This window comes from Dendrobates tinctorius, unplaced genomic scaffold (assembly GCF_039654945.1).
Source record: "Dendrobates tinctorius isolate UK_male_01 unplaced genomic scaffold, ASM3965494v1 ptg000035l, whole genome shotgun sequence".
In the NCBI taxonomy this organism is placed as follows: domain Eukaryota; kingdom Metazoa; phylum Chordata; class Amphibia; order Anura; family Dendrobatidae; genus Dendrobates; species Dendrobates tinctorius.
This window is the reverse complement of record NW_027361703.1, coordinates 12,961,237-12,982,521: the sequence shown is the minus strand read 5'-3', so window position 1 is coordinate 12,982,521 and position 21,285 is coordinate 12,961,237.

Here is a 21,285-nt window from a genome sequence, read left to right as displayed (position 1 = left end):
GGCCCCTCCGGGTCCTATTTGGTGAGCGGGGCCACTCTAGGTCTGATTTGGTAGGCGGGCCACTCTGGGTCCGATTTGGTGGGCGGGGCCCCTCAGAGTTCAATTTGGTCAGCGGGGCCCCTCAGGGTCCGATTTTGTGGTTGGGGCATTTCAGAATCCGATTTAGTGGGCGGGGCCCCTCAGGGTCCGATTTGGTGGGCAGGGCCCCTCAGGGTCCAATTTTGTGGCCGGGTCCCCTCAGGGTCTGGATTTGTGGGTGGGGCCCCTCAGGGTCCGATTTTGTGGGTGGGGCCCCTCAGAGTCCGATTTTGTGGGTGGGGCCCTCAGGATCTGATTTTGTGGCCGGGGTACCTCAGGGTCCGATTTTGTAGCCGGGGCCCTGAGGGTCCAATTTTGTGGGTGGGGCCCCTCAGGGTTCAATTTTGTAGGTGGGGTCCCTCAGGGTCCGATTTTGTGGCCGGGGCCCCTCAGGGTCCGATTTTGTGGCCGGGGCCCATCGGGGTCCGATTTTGTGGTTGGGGCCCCTCAGGGTCCAATTTTGTGGGTAGGGCCCCTCAGGGTCAGATTTTGTGAGTGGATCCCCCTGGGTCCATTTTGGTGGGCGGGGCCACTCTGGGTCCAATTTAGTGGGCGGTGCCCCTCATGGTCCGATTTGGTGGGCGGGGCCCCTCATGGTCCTACTTGGTGGGCGGGGCCCCCTGGGTCCGATTTGGTGGGCGGGGCCACTGTGGGTCCGATTTGGTGGGCGGGGCCCTTCAGGGTCCGATTTGGTGGGCGGGGTACCTCAGGGTCCGATTTGGTGGGCGGGGCACCTCAGGGTCTGAATTGGTGGGCGGGGCCCCTCAGGGTCTGTTTGGTGGGCGGGACCCCCAGGGTCTGTTTTGGTGGGCGGGGCCGCTCTGGGTCCAATTTGGTGGGCGGGGCCCCTCGGGGTCCGATTTGGTGGGCGGGGCCCCTCAGGGTCCGATTTGGAGGCCGGGGTCAATCAGCCTCCGTTTTGGAGCCTCGGGTCACCCATATTTCGATTTGGCGTGCCGGCCCTTAAAGACCCATTTTGGTGCACCGGCCTTTAAGAATCACTTTGGCGCATCAGCCCTTTAAGAGACAGTTTGGTGCACTGGGTTTCTAAATCCACTTTGGCGCACATTCTCTCAGGGGCATGCGTCATGTGATGAAGCTCGATTTGCATTTGTGCTTTGGGTTTCGCTTTAAGAGCTGATATTATCTGTCCTTGTGGGGTCATGTAAAGTTCGAAGGCGTTGGCATAGTAACTGGGTCTGCCTGCGCATATCAATGAGCTTAAGGCTGTGTGCCCACGATGCGTTTTGTTAAGCGTTTCCGCAGCGTTTGAGCCGGATCAGACGCTGCAGAAACGCTTAAAAGATGCATCAAATTAATTAGCATGCGTTTTTGACTTTTTGTGCCAATGCATTCGTTTTTAACCGCTCAGGAATCGCTTAGCAGCTAAAAACGCAGCATGCTCATTAATTCCCGCATTGCTCAGCGTTTTTAGCCATCCCCAATGATCCCAGAAATCGCGTGTCAAAAAACGCGTCACAAACGCGTCAAAATCGCGTCAAAAGTCGCGCAAAAAACGCGCGGAAAAAGATGCGCGATTTCTGAGAAGGGGATCCTTTTCCTGAGCGTTTAAAAACGCTAGCATGGGCACATAGCCTTAATGCTGCAACTGATCCTCACATTTGAATCGCCTCACATCTGCCCCATGTATTCCTATGGCAATGCATTGAGACAATGCATTCCAATGATAATAAAAAAAATTTTCAAACACATATTGCGCAATAGCTACAAATCAGATCGACACGAAAAATACTTAGCACACCACTTGTGGATGCTGGCTTCGAAACGACGCCTCAACGGAGTCTGTGCGTGTAGCGGTTCGGGCCGCATTAATTGCGGAAATCAACTGAATAAAGATAACAAAATTAACACTAGATGTGTATTTCCTGAAGGAAGTACAGATAGTGGTTTGAAATGCTGCCCAGGCTGCCCCTTTAAGAGAGACTTGCCTGCTGCACCTGCAAGACTTCCAACTCAGGATCCGTTTTAACTGTGGGTGCCTCTCAGGGGCCACTTTGGCCTCAGGGTCCGATTTTGTGGGTGGGGCCCTCGGGGCCCGATTTTGTGGGTGGGGCCCCTCAGGGTCCGATTTGGTGGGTGGGGCCCCTCAGGGTCCAATCTTGTGGCTGGGGCCCCTCAGGGTCCAATTTTGTGGGTGGGGCCCCTCAGGGTCCAATTTTGTGGCCGGGGCCCCTCAGGGTCCGATTTGGTGGGTAGGGCCCCTCAGGGTCCGATTTGGTGAGCGGGGCCCCTCAGGGTCCGATTTAGTGAGCGGGGCCCCTCAGGGTCTGATTTGGTGGGTGGGGCCCCTCACAGTCGGATTTGGTAGGTGGGGCCCCTCCGGGTCCTATTTGGTGAGCGGGGCCACTCTAGGTCTGATTTGGTAGGCGGGCCACTCTGGGTCCGATTTGGTGGGCGGGGCCCCTCAGAGTTCAATTTGGTCAGCGGGGCCCCTCAGGGTCCGATTTTGTGGTTGGGGCATTTCAGAATCCGATTTAGTGGGCGGGGCCCCTCAGGGTCCGATTTGGTGGGCAGGGCCCCTCAGGGTCCAATTTTGTGGCCGGGTCCCCTCAGGGTCTGGATTTGTGGGTGGGGCCCCTCAGGGTCCGATTTTGTGGGTGGGGCCCCTCAGAGTCCGATTTTGTGGGTGGGGCCCTCAGGATCTGATTTTGTGGCCGGGGTACCTCAGGGTCCGATTTTGTAGCCGGGGCCCTGAGGGTCCAATTTTGTGGGTGGGGCCCCTCAGGGTTCAATTTTGTAGGTGGGGTCCCTCAGGGTCCGATTTTGTGGCCGGGGCCCCTCAGGGTCCGATTTTGTGGCCGGGGCCCATCGGGGTCCGATTTTGTGGTTGGGGCCCCTCAGGGTCCAATTTTGTGGGTAGGGCCCCTCAGGGTCAGATTTTGTGAGTGGAGCCCCCTGGGTCCATTTTGGTGGGCGGGGCCACTCTGGGTCCAATTTAGTGGGCGGTGCCCCTCATGGTCCGATTTGGTGGGCGGGGCCCCTCATGGTCCGACTTGGTGGGCGGGGCCCCCTGGGTCCGATTTGGTGGGCGGGGCCCCTCTGGGTCCGATTTAGTGGGCGGGGCTTCTCAGGGTCTGATTTGGTGGGTGGGGATCCTCAGGGTCCGATTTGGTGGACGGGGCCCCTCAGGGTCTGATTTGGTGGTTGGGGCCCCTCAGGGTCTGATTTTGTGGCTGGGGCCCCTCAGGGTCTGATTTTGTGGGTGGGGCCCCTCAGGGTCTAATTTGGTGGGCGGGGCCCCTCTGGGTCTGATTTTGTGGGTTGGGCCCCTCAGGGTCCGATTTTGTGGCCGGGCCCCTCAGGGTCCAATTTTGTGTCCGGGGCCACTCAGGGTCCGATTTTGTGGCCGTGCCTCTCAGGGTCCGATTTTGTGGATGGGGCCCCTCAGGGTCCGATTTTGCAGCCGGAGCCTCTCAGGGTCCGATTTTGTGGTTGGGGCCCCTCAGGATCTGAATTTGTGGCCGGGGTCCCTCAGGGTCCGATTTTGTGGGTGGGGCCCCTCAGGATACGATTTTGTGGTTGGGGCCCCTCAGGGTTCAATTTTGTAGGTGGGGTCCCTCAGGGTCCGATTTTGTGGCCGGGGCCCGTCATGGTCCGATTTTGCGGCTGGGGCCCGTCAGAGTCCGATTTTGTGGTTGGGGCCCCTCAGGGTCCGATTTTGTGGGTAGGGCCCCTCAGGGTCCGATTTTGTGGGTAGGGCCCCTCAGGGTCTGATTTTGTGAGTGGGGCCACTCAGGGTCCGATGTTGTGGCCGGATCCCCTCAGGGTCCGAAATTGTGGGTGGGGCCCCTCAGGGTCCAATTTTGTGGTCGGGGCCCCTCGGGGTCCAATTTTGTGGGTGGGGCCCCTTAGGGTCCGATTTTGTGGGTTGGGCCCCTCAGGGTACAATTTGGTGGGCGGGGCCACTCTGGGTCTGATTTGGTGGGCGGGGCCACTCTGGGTCCAATTTGGTGGGCGGGGCCACTCTGGGTCCGATTTGGTGAGCTGGGCCCTCAGGGTCTGATTTGGTGGGCGGGATCTATCAGAGTCCGATTTGGTGGGCTGGGCCCCTCAGGGTCCGATTTGGTTGGCGGGGACCCTCGGGGTCCGATTTGGTGGGCGGGATCCCTCGAGGTTCGATTTGGTGGGCGGGATCCCTCGGGGTTCGATTTGGTGGGCGGGGCCCCTCAGAGTTCAATTTGGTCTGCGGGACCCTCAGGGTCAGATTTTGTGGTTGGGGCCTTTCAGAATCCGATTTAGTGGGCGGGGCCCCTCAGGGTCCGATTTGGTGGGCTGGGCCCCTCAGGGTCCAATTTTGTGGGCGGGGCCCCTCAGGGTCCAATTTGGTGGGCGGGGCCCCTCAGGGTCCAATTTGGTGGGCGGGGCCCCTCAGGGTCCAATTTGGTGGGCGGGGCCACTCTGGGTCTGATTTGGTGGGCGGTGCCACTTTGGGTCTGATTTGGTGGATGGGGCCCTTCGGGGTCCAATTTGGTGGGCGGGGACACTGAGTATGATTTTGTGGGTTGGGCCCCTCAGGGTCCGATTTTGTGGCCGGGGCCCCTCAGGGTCCGATTTTGTGTCCGGCGCCCCTCAGGGTCCGATTTTGTAGCCGGTGCCTCTCAGGGTCCGATTTTGTAGCCGGTGCCTCTCAGGGTCCGATTTTGCGGTTGGGGCCCCTCAGGGTCCGATTTTTGGGGCCGGGGCCCCTCAGTGTCCGATTTTGCTGGTGGATCCCCTCATGGTCCGATTTTGCGGGTGGGGTCCCTCAGGGTCCGATTTTGCGGGTGGGGCCCCTTAGGGTCCGATTTTGCGGGTGAGGCCCCTCAGGGTCCGATTTTGCGGATGGGGCCCCTCAGGGTCCGATTTTGTGGTCGGGGCCCCTTAGGGTCCGATTTTTGGCCGGGGCCCCTCAGGGACCGATTTTGAGGGTGGGGCCCCCCAGGGTCCGATTTTGTGGGTGGGGCCCCTCAGGGTCCGATTTTGTGGCTGGGGCCCCTCAGGGTCCGATTTTGTGGCTGGGGCCCCTCAGGGTCTGATTTTGTGGCTGGGGTCCCTCAGGGTCTGATTTTGTGGGTGGGGCCCCTCAGGGTCCGATTTTGTGACCGGGGCCCCTCTGGGTCTGATTTTGTGGTTGGGGCCCCTCAGGGTCCGATGTTGTGGCCGGATCCCCTCAGGGTCCGATTTTGTGGGTGGGGCCCCTCAGGGTCCAATTTTGTGGTCAGGGCCCCTCAGGGTCCAATTTTGTGGGTTGGGCCCCTTAGGGTCCGATTTTGTGGGTTGGGCCCCTCAGGGTACAATTTGGTGGGCGGGGCCACTCTGGGTCTGATATGGTGGGCGGGGCCACTCTGGGTCCGATTTGGTTGGCGGGGACCCTCAGGGTTCGATTTGGTGGGCGGGATCTATCAGAGTCCGATTTGGTGGGCGGGGCCCCTCAGGGTCCGATTTGGTTGGCGGGGACCCTCGGGGTTCGATTTGGTGGGTGGGATCCCTCGGGGTTCGATTTGGTGGGTGGGATCCCTTGGGGTTCGATTTGGTGGGCGGGGCCCCTCAGAGTTCAATTTGGTCAGCGGGGACCCTCAGGGTCCGATTTTGTGGTTGGGGCCTTTCAGAATCCGATTTAGTGGGCGGGGCCCCTCAGCGTCCGATTTGGTGGGCGGGGCCCCTCAGGGTCCAATTTGGTGGGCGGGGCCCCTCAGGGTCCAATTTGGTGGGCGGGGCCCCTCAGGGTCCGATTTTGCGGGTGGGGCCCCTTAGGGTCCGATTTTGCGGGTGAGGCCCCTCAGGGTCCGATTTTGCGGATGGGGCCCCTCAGGGTCCGATTTTGTGGTCGGGGCCCCTTAGGGTCCGATTTTTGGCCGGGGCCCCTCAGGGACCGATTTTGAGGGTGGGGCCCCCCAGGGTCCGATTTTGTGGGTGGGGCCCCTCAGGGTCCGATTTTGTGGCTGGGGCCCCTCAGGGTCCGATTTTGTGGCTGGGGCCCCTCAGGGTCTGATTTTGTGGCTGGGGTCCCTCAGGGTCTGATTTTGTGGGTGGGGCCCCTCAGGGTCCGATTTTGTGACCGGGGCCCCTCTGGGTCTGATTTTGTGGTTGGGGCCCCTCAGGGTCCGATGTTGTGGCCGGATCCCCTCAGGGTCCGATTTTGTGGGTGGGGCCCCTCAGGGTCCAATTTTGTGGTCAGGGCCCCTCAGGGTCCAATTTTGTGGGTTGGGCCCCTTAGGGTCCGATTTTGTGGGTTGGGCCCCTCAGGGTACAATTTGGTGGGCGGGGCCACTCTGGGTCTGATATGGTGGGCGGGGCCACTCTGGGTCCGATTTGGTTGGCGGGGACCCTCAGGGTTCGATTTGGTGGGCGGGATCTATCAGAGTCCGATTTGGTGGGCGGGGCCCCTCAGGGTCCGATTTGGTTGGCGGGGACCCTCGGGGTTCGATTTGGTGGGTGGGATCCCTCGGGGTTCGATTTGGTGGGTGGGATCCCTTGGGGTTCGATTTGGTGGGCGGGGCCCCTCAGAGTTCAATTTGGTCAGCGGGGACCCTCAGGGTCCGATTTTGTGGTTGGGGCCTTTCAGAATCCGATTTAGTGGGCGGGGCCCCTCAGCGTCCGATTTGGTGGGCGGGGCCCCTCAGGGTCCAATTTGGTGGGCGGGGCCCCTCAGGGTCCAATTTGGTGGGCGGGGCCCCTCAGGGTCCAATTTGGCGGGCGGGGCCACTCTGGGTCTGATTTGGTGGGCGGTGCCACTTTGGGTCTGATTTGGTGGATGGGGCCCTTCAGGGTCCAATTTGGTGGGCGGGGACACTGAGTCTGATTTTGTGGGTTGGGCCCCTCAGGGTCCGATTTTGTGGCCGGGGCCCCTCAGGGTCCGATTTTGTGTCCGGGGCCCCTCAGGGTCCGATTTTGTAGCCGCTGCCTCTCAGGGTCCGATTTTGCGGTTGGGGCCCCTCAGGGTCCGATTTTTGGGGCCGGGGCCCCTCAGGGTCCGATTTTGCGGGTGGATCCCCTCAGGGTCCGATTTTGCGGGTGGGGCCCCTCAGGGTCCGATTTTGCGGGTGGGGCCCCTCAGGGTCCGATTTTGCGGGTGGGGCCCCTCAGGGTCCGATTTTGCGGATGGGGCCCATCAGGGTCCGATTTTGTGGCCGGGGCCCCTTAGGGTCCGATTTTGCGGGTGGGGCCCCTTAGGGTCCGATTTTTGGCCGGGGCCCCTCAGGGACCGATTTTGAGGGTGGGGCCCCTCAGTGTCTAATTTGGTGGGCGGGGCCCCTCAGGGTCCGATTTTGTGGGTGGGGCCCTTAGGGTCCGATTTTGTGGCTGGGGCCCCTCAGGGTCCGATTTTGTGGCTGGGGCCCCTCAGGGTCTGATTTTGTGGCTGGGGTCCCTCAGGGTCTGATTTTGTGGGTGGGGCCCCTCAGGGTCCGATTTTGTGACCGGGGCCCCTCTGGGTCTGATTTTGTGGTTGGGGCCCCTCAGGGTCCGATTTTGTGGCCGGGGTCTCTCAGGGTCCGATTTTGTGGCTGGGGCCCCTCAGGGTCTGGATTTGTGGGTGGGGCCCATCCGGGTCAGATTTTGTGGGTGGGGCCCCTCAGGGTCCGATTTTGTGGCTGGGGCCCCTCATGGTCTGACTTTGTGGCTGTGGCCCCTCAGGGTCTGATTTTGAGGGTGGGGCCCCTCAGGGTCTAATTTGGTGGGCGGGGCCCCTCAGGGTCCGATTTTGTGGGTGGGGCCCCTCAGGGTCTGATTTTGTGGGTGGGGCCCCTCAGGGTCCGATTTTGTGGCTGGGGCCCCTCAGGGTCTGATTTTGTGGCTGGGGCCCATCAGGGTCCGATTTTGTGACTGGGGCCCCACAGGGTCTGATTTTATGGGTGGGGCCCCTCAGGGTCCGATTTTGTGGCTGGGGTCCCTCAGGGTCTGATTTTGTGGGTGAGGTCCCTCAGGGTCCAATTTTGTGGCCAGGGCCCCTTAGGGTCTGATTTTGTGACTGAGGCCCCTCAGGGTCCGATTTTGTGGGTGGGGCCCCTCAGGGTCTGATTTTGTGGGTGGGGCCCCTCAGGGTCCGATTTTGTGGCTCGGGCCCCTCAGGGTCTGATTTTGTGGCTGGGGCCCATCAGGGTCCGATTTTGTGACTGGGGCCCCACAGGGTCTGATTTTGTGGGTGGGGCCCCTCAGGGTCCGATTTTGTGGCTGGGGTCCCTCAGGGTCTGATTTTGTGGGTGAGGTCCCTCAGGGTCCAATTTTGTGGCCGGGGCCCCTTAGGGTCTGATTTTGTGACTGAGGCCCCTCAGGGTCCGATTTTGTGGGTGGGGTCCCTCATGGTCTGATTTTGTGGGTGGGGCCCCTTAGGTTCTGATTTTGTGGTTGGGGCCCCTCAGGTTCTGATTTTGTGGCTGGGGTCCCTCAGGGTCTGATTTTGTGGGTGGGGCCCCTCAGGGTCCGATTTTGTGACTGGGGCCCCTCAGGGTCTGATTTTGTGGTTGGGGCCCCTCAGGGTCCGATTTTGTGGCCGGGGTCTCTCAGGGTCCGATTTTGTGGCCGGGTCCCCTCAGGGTCTGGATTTGTGGGTGGGGCCCCTCAGGGTCCGATTTTGTGGCTGGGGCCCCTCAGGGTCTGATTTTGTGGCTGGGGCCCCTCAGGGTCTGATTTTAAGGGTGGTGCCCCTCAGGGTCTAATTTGGTGGGCGGGGCCCCTCAGGGTCTGATTTTGTGGGTGGGGCCCCTTAGGTTCTGATTTTGTGGTTGGGGCCCCTCAGGTTCTGATTTTGTGGCTGGGGTCCCTCAGGGTCTGATTTTGTGGGTGGGGCCCCTCAGGGTCCGATTTTGTGACTGGGGCCCCTCAGGGTCTGATTTTGTGACTGGGGCCCCTCTAGGTTCGATTTTGTGTCCGGGGTCTCTCAGGGTCCGATTTTGTGGTTGGGGCCCCTCAGGGTCTGATTTTGTGGCCGGGCCCACTCAGGGTCCGATTTTGTGGGTGGGGCCCCTTAGGGTCTGATTTTGTGGGTTGAGCCCCCTGGGTCCATTTTGGTGGGCGGTGCCCCTCATGGTCCGATTTAGTGGGCGGTGCCCCTCATGGTCTGATTTGGTGGGCGGGGCCCCTCATGGTCCGATTTGGTGGGCGGTGCCCCCCTGGGACCGATTTGGTGGGCGGGGCCCTTCTGGGTCCGATTTGGTGGGCGGGGCCCTTCAGGGTCCGATTTGGTGGGCGGGGCACCTCTGGGTCCGATTTGGTGGGCGGGGCCCTTCAGGGTCTGATTTGGTGGGCGGGGTCACTCAGCTTTCGATTTGGCGCGCCGGCCCTTTAAGACTCATTTCGGTGTGCTGGCCCTTTAAGAATCACTGTGGCACGTCGGCCCTTTAAGAGTCAGGGTGGCTCACTGGGTTTCTAAATCCACTTTGTCGCACATTCTATCTCAGGGGCATGTGTCATGTGATGAAGCTAGATTTGCATTTGTGCTGTGGGTTTCACTTTAAGAGCTGATATTATGTGGCAGAATCTCTGTCCTTGGGATGTCATGTGACGTTCGTAGGCGTTGGCATAGTAACTGGGTCTGCCTGCGCATATCAATGAGCTCATCTGCCATTTCAATCGCCTCAGGGCACGTTTTGCCATTACCCATTGAAAAGAATTGGAGCCAGTGCATTCCAATGACGGGAAAAAAAAATTTCAAACGCAAATTGCGCAAAAACTACAAATCCGATCGACACGAAGAATACTTAGCACACCTCTCATGGACGCTGGCTTCGAAACAACACCTCAACGGCGTCTGTGCGTGTAGCGGTTCGGGCTGTATTAATTGCGGAAATCAACTTAATAACTAGATGTGTATTTCCTGAAGGAAGTACAGATAGTGGTTTGAAATGGTGCCCGGGCTGCCTATTTAAGAGAGACTTGCCTGCTGCCCCTGCAAGACTTTCAACACAGGATCAGTTTTAACCGTGGGTGCCTCTCAGGGGCCACTTTGGCCTCAGGGTCCGATTTTGTGGTTTGGGCCCCTCAGGGTCTGATTTGGTGCCCGGGGCCCCTCAGGGTCCGATTTGGTGGCCGGGGCCCCTCAGGGTCCGATTTGGTGGACGGGGCCCCTCAGGGTCCGATTTGGTGGGCGGGGCCCATCAGGGTCCGATTTGGTGGGCGGGGCCCCTCAGGGTCCGATTTGGTGGGCGGGGCCCCTCAGGGTCCGATTTGGTGGGCGGGGCCCCTCAGGCTCCGATTTGGTGGGCAGGGGAGCACTTTGGCGCACATTTTCTCTCAGGGGCATGCGTCATGTGATGAAGCTAGATTTGCATTTGTGCTGTGGGTTTTGCTTTAAGAGCTGACATTATGTGGCAGAAGCTCTGTCCTGGAGGCGTCATGTGACGTTCGTAGGCGTTGGCATAGTAACTGGGTGTGCCTGCGCATATCAATGAGCTTAACTGCCATCTCACGACTGCCCCATGTTTTCCCTATGGCAACATTTTCCCATTAAAATGCATTGAGACAGTGCATTCCAATGACAGGAAAATGTTTATTCATACACAAATTGCGCAAAAACTACAATTCCGATTGATACAAAAAATACTTAGCACACCTCTCGTGGACGCTGGCTTCGAAACGACACATCAACAGAGTCTGCGCGTGTAGCGGTTTGGGCCGTATTAATTGCGGAAATCAACTGAATAACTTGTGATGGCGCATTATAATTGTAATACTAGATGTGTATTTCCTGAAGGAAGTACAGATAGTGGTTTGAAATGGTGCCCGGGCTGCCCCTTTAAGAGAGACTTGCCTGCTGCCCCTGCAAGACTTTCAACTCAGGATCCGTTTTAACTGTCGGTGCCTCTCCGGGGCCACTTTGGCCTCAGGGTCCGATTTTGTGGGTGGTGCCCCTCAGGGTCCGATTTTGTGGCCGGGGCCCCGCAGGGTCCAATTTGGTGGGCGTGGCCCCTCAGGGTCTGATTTGGTGGGCGGGGCCCCTCAGGGTCCGATTTTGTGTCAGGGGCCCCTCAGGGTCCGATTTTGTGTCAGGGGCCCCTCAGGGTCCGATTTTGTGGTTGGGACCCCTCAGGGTCCGATTTTGTGGTTGGGGCCCCTTAGGGTCCGATTTTGTGGCCGGGGCCCATCAGGATCCGATTTTGTGACTGGGGCCCATCAGGGTCCGATTTTGTAGCCGAGGCCCCCAGGGTCCGATTTTGTTGGGGCCCCTCAGGGTCTGATTTTGTGGCAGGGGCCCCTCAGGGTCCGATTTTGTGGGTGGGGCCCCATAGGGTCTGATTTTGTGGGCGGAGCCCCTCTGGGTCCAATTTGGTGGGTGGGACCACTCTGGGTCCGATTTGGTGGGCGGGACCACTCTGGGTCCAATTTGGTGGGCGGGGTCTCTCAGGGTCCGATTTGGTGAGCGGGGCCACTCTGGGTCCGATTTGGTGGGCGGGGCCCCTCAAGGTCTGATTTTGTGGGTGTGGCCCCTCAGGGTCCGATTTTGTGGGTGGGGCCCCTCAGTGTCCGATTTTGCGGGTGGGGCCCCTCAGGGTCTGATTTTGTGCCCCGAGCCCCACAAGGTCCGATTTTGTGACCGGGGCCCCTCAGGGTCCGATTCTGTTGCCGGGGCCCCTCAGGGTCCGATTTTGTGGCCTGGACCCCTCATGGTCAGATTTTGTGGTTGGGGCCCCTCAGGGTCCGATTTGGTGGGCGGGGCCCCTCAGGGTCCGATTTGGTGGGCGTGGCCCCTCATGGTTCGATTTGGTGGGCGGGGCCCCTCAGGATCTGAATTGGTGGGCAGGGCCCCTCTGGGTCTGATTTGGTGGGCAGAGCCCCTCTGGGTCTGATTTGGTGGGCGGGGCCCCTCAGGGTCTGATTTGGTGGGCGGTGCCCCTCAGGGTCCGATTTGGTGGGCTGTGCCACTCTGGGTCCAATTTGGAGGCCAGGGCAGCTCAGTCTCCGTTTTGTAGGCCAGGGTCGATCAGCCGATTTGTAGGCCAGGGTCAATCAGCCTCCGATTTAGAGCCTGGGGTCACTCAGCTTTCGATTTGGCGCGCTGGCCCTTTTAAGAATCACTTTGGCGCGTCGGCCGTTTAAGAGCCAGGTTGGCGCACTGGGCTTCTAAATCCACTTTGGCGCATATTCTCTCTCAGGGGCATGCGTCATGTGATGAAGCTAGATTTGCATTTGTGCTCTGGGTTTCGCTTTAAGAGCTGAAATTATCTGCCAGAAACTCTGTCCTGGAGGGTCATGAAAAGTTCATAGGCGTTGGCATAGTAACTGGGTGTGCCTGCGCATATCAATGAGCTTAACTGCTATTTGAATCGCCTCACGACTGCCCCATGTTTTCCCTATGGCAAAATTTTCCAATTGAAATGCATTGAGACAGTGCATTCCAATGACAGGAAAATGTTTTTTCAAACTCAAATTGCCCAAAAACGATAAATCTGATCGACATGAAAAATACTTAGCACACCTCACGTGAACGCTGGCTTCGAAACAAAGCCTCAACGGACTCTCTGCGTGTAGCGGTTCAGGCCGCATTAATTGCGGAAATCAACTGAATAGTAATAATAATATTACAATATAGTGGTTTTTTCAAACCACTATAACTAGATGTGTATTTCCTGAAGGAAGTACAGATAGTGGTTTGAAATGGTGCCCGGGCTGCGACTTTAAGAGAGACTTGCCTTCTGCCCCTGCACGACTTTCAACTCAGTATCCATTTTACCTGTGGGTGCCTCTCAGGGGCCACTTTGGCCTGTGGGGCCCCTCAGGATCCGATTCAGTGGACTGGGCTCCTCAGGGCTTGAATTGGTGGGCCGATTTGGTGTGCGAGGCCCCTCAGGGTCCGGTTTGGTGGGCACCGCCCCTCAGGGTCTGATTTGGTGGGTGGGACCCCTCTGGGTCCGATTTGGTGGGCGGGGCCCCTCAGAGTTCAATTTGGTGGGTGGGACACCACAGGGTCCGATTTGGTGAGTGGGGCCCCACAGGGTCCAATTTCGTGGGCAGAGCTCCTCTGGTTCCGATTTGGTAGACGGGGCCTCTCAGGGTCTGATTTGGTGGGCGGGTCCCCTCAGGATCCGATTTGGTGGGTGGGGCTCTTCAGGGTATGATTTGGCAGGCGGGGCCCATGAGGGTCTGATTTGGTGGGCGGTGCCCCTCATGGCCTGATTTGGTGGGCGGGGCCACTCTGGGTCTGATTAGGTGGGTGGGGCCCCTTAGGGTCAGATTTGGTGGGTGGGACCCCTCAGGGTCTGATTTGGTGGGCGGGGCCACTCTGGGTCCAATTTGGTGGGTGGGGCCCTTCAGGGTACAATTTGGTAGGCGGGACCACTCTGAGTCTGATTTGGTGGGAGGGGCCCCTCAGGGTTCAATTTGGTGGGCGGGCCACTGGGTCCGATTTGGAGGGCGGGGCCACTACAGGTCTGATTTGGTGAGCGGGGCCCCTCAGGGTCCAATTTGGTGGGCGGGGCCTCTCTGGGTCTGATTTGGAGGGCGGGGCCACTCCGGGGCCAATTTGTTGGCCTGGGTGGCTCAGCCTCCGATTTGTAGGCCAGGGTCGATCAGCCTCCGATTTGGAGCCTGGGGTCACTCAGCATTTGATTTGGCGCGCCAGCCCTTTAAGGCTCATTTTGGTGCGCCGGCCCTTTAAGATTCACTTAGGCGCGTCGGCTGTTTAAGAGCTAGTTTGGCGCACTGGGCTTCTAAATTCACTTTGGCGTACATTCTCTCTCAGGGGCACGCGTCATGTGATGAAGCTAGATTTGCATTTGTGCTGTGGGTTTCGCTTTAAGAGCTGATATTATCGCCAGAAACTGTGTCCTGCTGGGGTCATGTGAAGTTCTTTGGCGCTGGCATAGTAACTGGGTCTGCCTGCGCATATCAATGAGCTAAACTGCCATTTGAATCGCCTCAGGGCATGTTTTCTCTAAGGCAAAATTTCACCATTGAAAAGCATTGAGACAATACATTCAAATGACGGGAAAAAAAAATTTCTAATGCAAATTGCGCAAAAACTACAAATCCAATCGACACGAAAATTACTTAGCACACCTCTCATGGATGCTGGCTTCGAAACGACACCTCAACGGAGTCTGTGCGTGTAGCGGTTCGGGCCGCATTAATTGCGGAAATCAACTGAATAATAAGAATAAGTTAGCAGCGGTCGGATTACAACATTAATACTAGATGTGTATTTCCTGAAGGAAGTACAGATAGTGGTTTGAAATGGTGCCCGGGCTGCCCCTTTAAGAGAGACTTGCCTGCTGCCCCTGCAAGACTTTCAACTCAGGATCCGTTTTAACTGTGGGTGCCTCTCAGGGGCCACTTTGGCCTCAGGGTCTGATTTGGTGGGTGGGGCCCCTCAGGATCCGATTCGGTGGCCTGGGCTCCTCAGGGCTTGAATTGTTGGCCGGGATCCCTCAGGGTCTGATTTTGTGGGTGTGGCCCCTCAGCATCCGATTTTGTGGGTGGGGCCCCTCAGGGTCCGATTTTGTGGCCGGGGCCCCTCAGGGTCCAATTTTATGGATGGGCCCCTCAGGGTCTGATTTGGTGGGCGGGGCCCCTATGAGTCCGATTTGGTGGGCGGGGCCCCTCTGGGTCTGATTTGGTGGGCGGGGCCCCTCAGGGTCTGATTTAGTGGGCGGGGCCACTCTGGGTCCGATTTGGTGGGCGGGGTCACTCTGGGTCCAATTTGGTGGGCGGGGCCACTCTGGGTCTGATTTGGTGGGCGGGGCCCTTCAGGGTCCAATTTGGTGGGCGTGGACACTCTGAGTCTGATTTGGTGGGCGGGGCCCCTCAGGGTCCGATTTGGTGGGTTGTGCCACTCTGGGTCTGTTTTGGTGGGCGGGGCCACTCAGGGTCTGATTTGCTGGGCGGGGTCCCTCAGGGTCCTAATTAGAAGGTGGGGCCCCTCAGGGTCCGATTTGGTGGGCAGGGCTCCTCAGGGTCTGATTTGCTGGATGGGGTACCTCAGGGTCCTCTTTGGTGGGTGGGGTCCCTCAGGGTCCTATTTGGTGAGCAGGGCCCCTCAGGGTCCGATTTGGTGAGCGGGGCCCCTCAGGGTTCGATTTGGTGGGCGGGACCCCTCAGGGTCTGATTTGGTGGGCGGGGCCCCTCAGGGTCTGATTTGGTGAGCGGGGCCCCTCAGGGTTCGATTTGGTGGGCGGGACCCCTCAGGGTCTGATTTGGTGGGCGGGGTCCCTCAGGGTCCGATTTGGTGAGCGGGGCCCCTCAGGGTTCGATTTGGTGGGCGGGACCCCTCAGGGTCTGATTTGGTGGGTGGGGCCCCTCTGGGTCTGATTTTGTGGGCGGAGCCTTTCTGGGTCCAATTTGGTGGGCGGGACCACTCTGGGTCCGATTTGGTGGGCGGGGCCTCTCAGGGTCCGATTTGGTGGGCGGGGCCGCTCAGGGTCCGATTTGGTGGGCGGGGCCACTCTGGGTAAGATTTGGAGGCTCGGGTCGCTCAGCCTCCAATTTGGAGGCCGGGGTCGTTGAGCTTCCGATTTGGAGGCCGAGGTCAAAAAGCCTCTGATTTGGAGGCCGGGGTCGATTAGACTCCGATTTGGAGGCCGGGGTGGCTCAGCCTCCGATTTGGAGGCCGGGGTGGCTCAGCCTCCGATTTGGAGGCCGGGGTCGCTCAGCCTCCGATTTGGAGGCCGGGGTGGCTCAGCCTCCGATTTGGAGGCCGGGGTGGCTCAGCCTCCGATTTGGAGGCCGGGGTGGCTCAGCCTCCGATTTGGAGGCCGGGGTGGCTAAGCCTCCGATTTGGAGGCCGGGGTGGCTCAGCCTCCGATTTGGAGGCCGGGGTGGATCAGCCTCCGATTTGGAGGCCGGGGTGGATCAGCCTCCGATTTGGAGGCCGGGGTGGATCAGCCTCCGATTTGGAGGCCGGGGTGGCTCAGCCTCCGATTTGGAGGCCGGGGTGGCTCAGCCTCCGATTTGGAGGCCGGGGTGGCTCAGCCTCCGATTTGGAGGCCGGGGTGGCTCAGCCTCCGATTTGGAGGCCGGCGTGGCTCAGCCTCCGATTTGGAGGCCGGGGTGGCTCAGCCTCCGATTTGGAGGCCGGGGTGGATCAGCCTCCGATTTGGAGGCCGGGGTGGATCAGCCTCCGATTTGGAGGCCAGGGTGGCTCAGCCTCCGATTTGGAGGCCTGGGTCGATCAGCCTCCGATTTGGAGGCCGGGGTGGATCAGGCTCCGATTTGGAGGCCGGGGTGGATCAGGCTCCGATTTGGAGGCCGGGGTGGATCAGCCTCCCATTTGGAGGCCGGGGTGGCTCATTGTCCGATTTGTAGGCCGGGGTGGCTCAGCCTCCGATTTGGAGGCCGGGGTGGCTCAGTCTCCGATTTGGTGTGTCGGCCCTTTAAGACTCATTTGGGTGCGCTGGCCCTTTAACAATCACTTTGGCGCGTTGGCCCTTTAAGAGCTAGTTTGGCTGACTGGGCTTCTTTTAAATCCACTTTGGCGCACACATTCTCTCTAAGGGGCATGTGTCATGTGATGAAGCTAGATTTGCATTTGTGCTCTGGGTTTCGCTTTAAGAGCTGATATTATGTGGCAGAGGCTCTGTGCTGGGGTTCAAGTGAAGTTCGTAGGCGTTGGCATAGTAACTGGGTCTGCCTGCGCATATCAATGATCTCAACTGTCATTTCAATCGCCTCAGGGCACGTTTTGCCATTTCCTATTGAAAAGCATTGGAGACAGTGCATTCCAATGACGGGAAAAAAAATTTTCAAACGCAAATTGCGCAAAAACTACAAATCCGATCGACACGAAAAATACTTAGCACACCTCTCATGGACGCTTGCTTCGAAACGACACCTCAACGGAGTCTGTGCGTGTAGCGGTTAGGGCCGCATTAATTGCGGAAATCAACTTAATAATAATAATAATAAGAAGAAGAAGAAGAAGAAGAAGAATAAGTTAGCAGCGTTCGGATTACAATATAGTGTTTTTTTCAAACCACTATAATAAGTTAGCAGCGTTCGGATTACAATATAGTGGTTTTTTCAAACCACTATAATAAGAAGAATAAGTTAGCAGCGTTCGGATTACAATATAGTGGTTTTTTCAAGCCACTATAACTAGATGTGCATTTCCTGAAGGAAGTACAGATAGTGGTTTGAAATGGTGCCCGGGCTGCCCCTTTAAGAGAGACTTGCCTGCTGCCCCTGCAAGACTTTCAGCTCAGGATCCATTTTAACTGTGAGTGCCTCTCAGGGGCCACTTTGGCCTCAGGGTCTAATTTGGTGGGTGGGGCCCCTCCGGATCTGATTCCTTGGCCTGTGCTCCTCAGGGCTTGAATTGTTGGCCAGGATCCCTCAGGCTCCTATTTTGTGGGTGGGGCCCCTCAGAGTCCGATTTGGTTGGGGGGGCCACTCAGGGTCCGATTTGGTTGGGGGGGCCACTCAGGGTCCGATTTGGTTGGCGGGGCCCCTCAGGATCCGATTTTGAGGGCGGGGCCCCTCAGGGTCCGATTTTGTGGGCGGGGCCCCTCAGTGTCCGATTTCGTGGCCGGGGCCCCTCAGGGTCCGATTTTGTGGCCGTGGCCCCTCAGGGTCCGATTTTGTGGCTGGGGCCCCTCAGGGTCCGATTTTGTGGATGGGCCGCTCAGTGTCCGATATTGTGGCCGGGGCCCTTCAGGTTCCGATTTTGTGGCCGGGGCCCCTCAGTGTCCGATTTTGTGGGTGGGGCCCCTCAGGGTCCGATTTCGTGGCCGGGGCCCCTCAGGGTCCGATTTCATGGCCGGGGCCCCTCAGGGTCCGATTTTGAGGCTGGGGCCCCTCAGGGTCCGATTTTGTGGATGGGCCGCTCAGGGTCCGATTTTGTGGCCGGGGCCCTTCAGGTTCCGATTTTGTGGCCGGGGCCCCACAGGGTCCGGATTTGTGGGTGGGTCCCCTCAGGGTCCGATTTTGTGGGTGGGACCCCTCAGGGTCCGATTTTGTGGCTGGGGTCCCTCAGGGTCTGATTTTGTGTTTGGGGCCCCTCAGGGACCGATTTTGTGACCGGAGCCCCTTAGGGTCTGATTTTGTGACTGGGGCCCCTCTGGGTTCGATTTTGTGGCCGGGGTCTCTCAGGGTCCGATTTTGTGGGTGGGGCCCCACAGGGACCGATTTTGAGGGTGGGGCCCCTCAGGGTCTAATTTGGTGGGCGGGGCCCCTCAGGGTCCGATTTTGTGGCCGGGGCCCTTCAGGGTCCGATTTTGTGGCCGGGGCCCCTCAAGGTCCGATTTTGTGGCCGGGGTCTCTCAGGGTCCGATTTTGTGGTTGGGGCCCCTCAGGGTCTGATTTTGTGGCCGGGCCCACTCAGGGTCCGATTTGGTGGGCGGGGCTCCTCAGGGTCCGATTTGATGGGCGGGGCCCCTCTGGGTTCGATTTGATGGGCGGGGCCCCTCTGGGTCTGATTTGGTGGGCGGGGCCCCTCTGGGTCCGATTTGGTGGGCGGGGCCCCTCTGGGTCCGATTTTGTGGGCGGGGCCCTTCAGCGTCCGATTTGGTGGGCGGGGTCATTCTGGGTCCGATTTGGTGGGCGGGGCCCCTCTGGGTCCGATCTGGTGGGCGGGGCCACTCTGGGTCCGATTTGGTGGGCGGGGTCACTCTGGGTCCAATTTGGTGGGCGGGGCTCCTCAGGGTCCGATTTGGTGGGCGGGGCTCCTCAGAGTCCGATTTGGTGGACGGGGCCCTTCAGGGTCCGATTTGGTGGGCGGGGCCACTCGGAGTCTGATTTGGTGGGCGGGGCCCCTCAGGATTTTTTTAGCGTGGCCACACTGGGTCCGATTTGGAGGCCAGGGTGGCTCAGCCTCCGATTTGGAGTCACTCAGCTTTCGATTTGGCGCGCCGGCCCTTTAAGACTCATTTTGGTGCGCCGGCCCTTTAAGAATCACTTTGGCACGTCGGCCCTTTAAGAGCCAGGGTGGCTCACTGGGCTTCTAAATCCACTTTGGCGCACATTCTCTCTCAGGGGCATGCTTCATGTGATGAAGCTAGATTTGCATTTGTGCTGTGGGTTTCGCTTTAAGAACTGATATTATGTGGCAGAAGCTCTGTCCTCGGGGGGTCATGTGACGTTCGTAGGCGTTGGCATAGTAACTGGGTGTGCCTGCGCATATCAATGAGCTCAACTACCATTTCAATTGCCTCAGGGCATGTTTTAAGCTTCCCATTGAAAAAGCATGGAGACAGTGCATTCCAATGACGGGAAAAAAATTTCAAACGCAAATTGTGCAAAGACTACAAATCCGATCGACACGAAAAATACTTAGCACACCACTCATGGACGCTGGCTTCGAAACGACACCTCAACGGAGTCTGTGCTTGTAGCGGTTCGGGCCGCATTAATTGCGGAAATCAACTGGAAAATAATAATAAGAAGAAGAATAAGTTAGCAGCGTTCGGATTACAATATAGTGGTTTTTTCAAACCACTATAATAAGTTAGCAGCGTTCGGATTACAAGATAGTGCTTTCTTCAAAGCACTAGAACTGAATGGTTTTCTGTAACATATTCAGAACTATCCATTTTCCCTCTTAGGCTAAGAACAACTTCAGGAGCATTTTTTTACTTAAATTCATAAATTGTGGATTAAAATAATTTTTGCAGATTTTTGAAAGATTTTATTAAAAATAATTGCCGACTACAACACATTAAATAGCAAACTGCATAAACAGTTAATAGCCAATGCCTGTAAGCACTCTATTTATATATTTAAGTTACAAAAATGATATTTCTTTAAAACAATTGATTTGTTTACAAAGTGACAATATTCTCCACAGGGATGGTTTTGTCTTCAATAATTATAACTATAGTATTGTTCAACATGAGAAAATCCTTTCAAAATTTTCCATTTTTTCCATTTTAAGATTTGGTCTATAAAATACCTATAAGAATAACATTATGTCAATACGCTGCAGGAAAACGAATCCATACTTTTACAATTAGGTTTGTTTTTACCATATATAAATTGGAATCCTTGAATGATGAACATGTCCAGTCCAATGTAGATTAATTATGTGATGTTCCAGTAATCTACACTTTGTAATAAGTGTATTGTTCTACTGAGGCAGATTATATTGTTCACTGACAGACAATTTTCTAGTGATGAATTATCCAAAAAGCTATTTCTTTTCTTTTTTTCAGTAATTTTTAAATGCATAACTAGAATGGTAAGCGTATTGTAATTCCTTTCTCTGAAGACATAAACACTCTTTTAATTATATTTACCACATCGTGTGATAAATGTTTAGCTGGAAGAGGGAAAATTCATAGCATCAGAAACTGGAAATAACATCTGCCTTCTCTTTCCCAAATGGGTGCTTAGACATCCTAAATTAAACTTAAATAAAAAGTGTGTCTTTACTCATATTCTTTGCTTTTATATGTGCCTATCTTACAGGTGAATCTAATGTATAAAGTGGACAAATAGCTTAGCCCCTTAATGAAAGAGCCAATTTGGTAATTAGTGACCCAGCCAATTTTTAAAATTCTGACCACTGTCAGTATATGAGGTTATACCTCTGGAACTCTTCAACGGATCCCACTGATTCTGAGACTGTTTTTTCATGACATATTGTACTTCATGTTAGTGATAAAATTTCTTCAATATAACTTGCATTTATGAAAAAATGGAAATTTGGCAAAAATTTTAAAAATGTAGCAATTTTCAAACGTTTAATTTGTGAACACTTAAATCAGAGAGTGGTGTCATGCAAAATAGTTAATAAATAACATTTCCCACATGTCTACTTTACATCAGCACAATTTTGGAAACATAATTTTGTTTGTTAGGAGGTTATAAAGGTAAAAGGTTGACTAGCTATTTCTTATTTATCCAACAAAATTTACAAAACCATTTTTTTAAAGACCACCTCACATTTGAAGTGCGTTTGGGGGGTCAATATAACAGTAAAGGAACTGGATACACAGGTAGTTTTTTCTTCTATACTTCCAGTAGATGGGCATGGCACCAGGAGATGGAAAAGGATCCTTGATGTGAACAACTGGCTAAAGGTACTGTCACACTTAACGATGCACCAGCGATCCCGACCAGCGATATGACCCGGTCAGGATTGCTGGTGCATCGCTAAGTTGTTGCTAGTGAGCTGCCACACAGGCAGATCTCACCAGCGTCATATCATGGGTCGCTACTTACCTGTCAGACGAGGCGATCCTGACGTCCTCCCACCCGTGTCCGCGGGTCGCTCGTCGTCGCCACAGGAAGCCCAGCAGGAAGCTGACGACAAGAAACGGTCCAGGACGTTCTCGCGCGATCAGC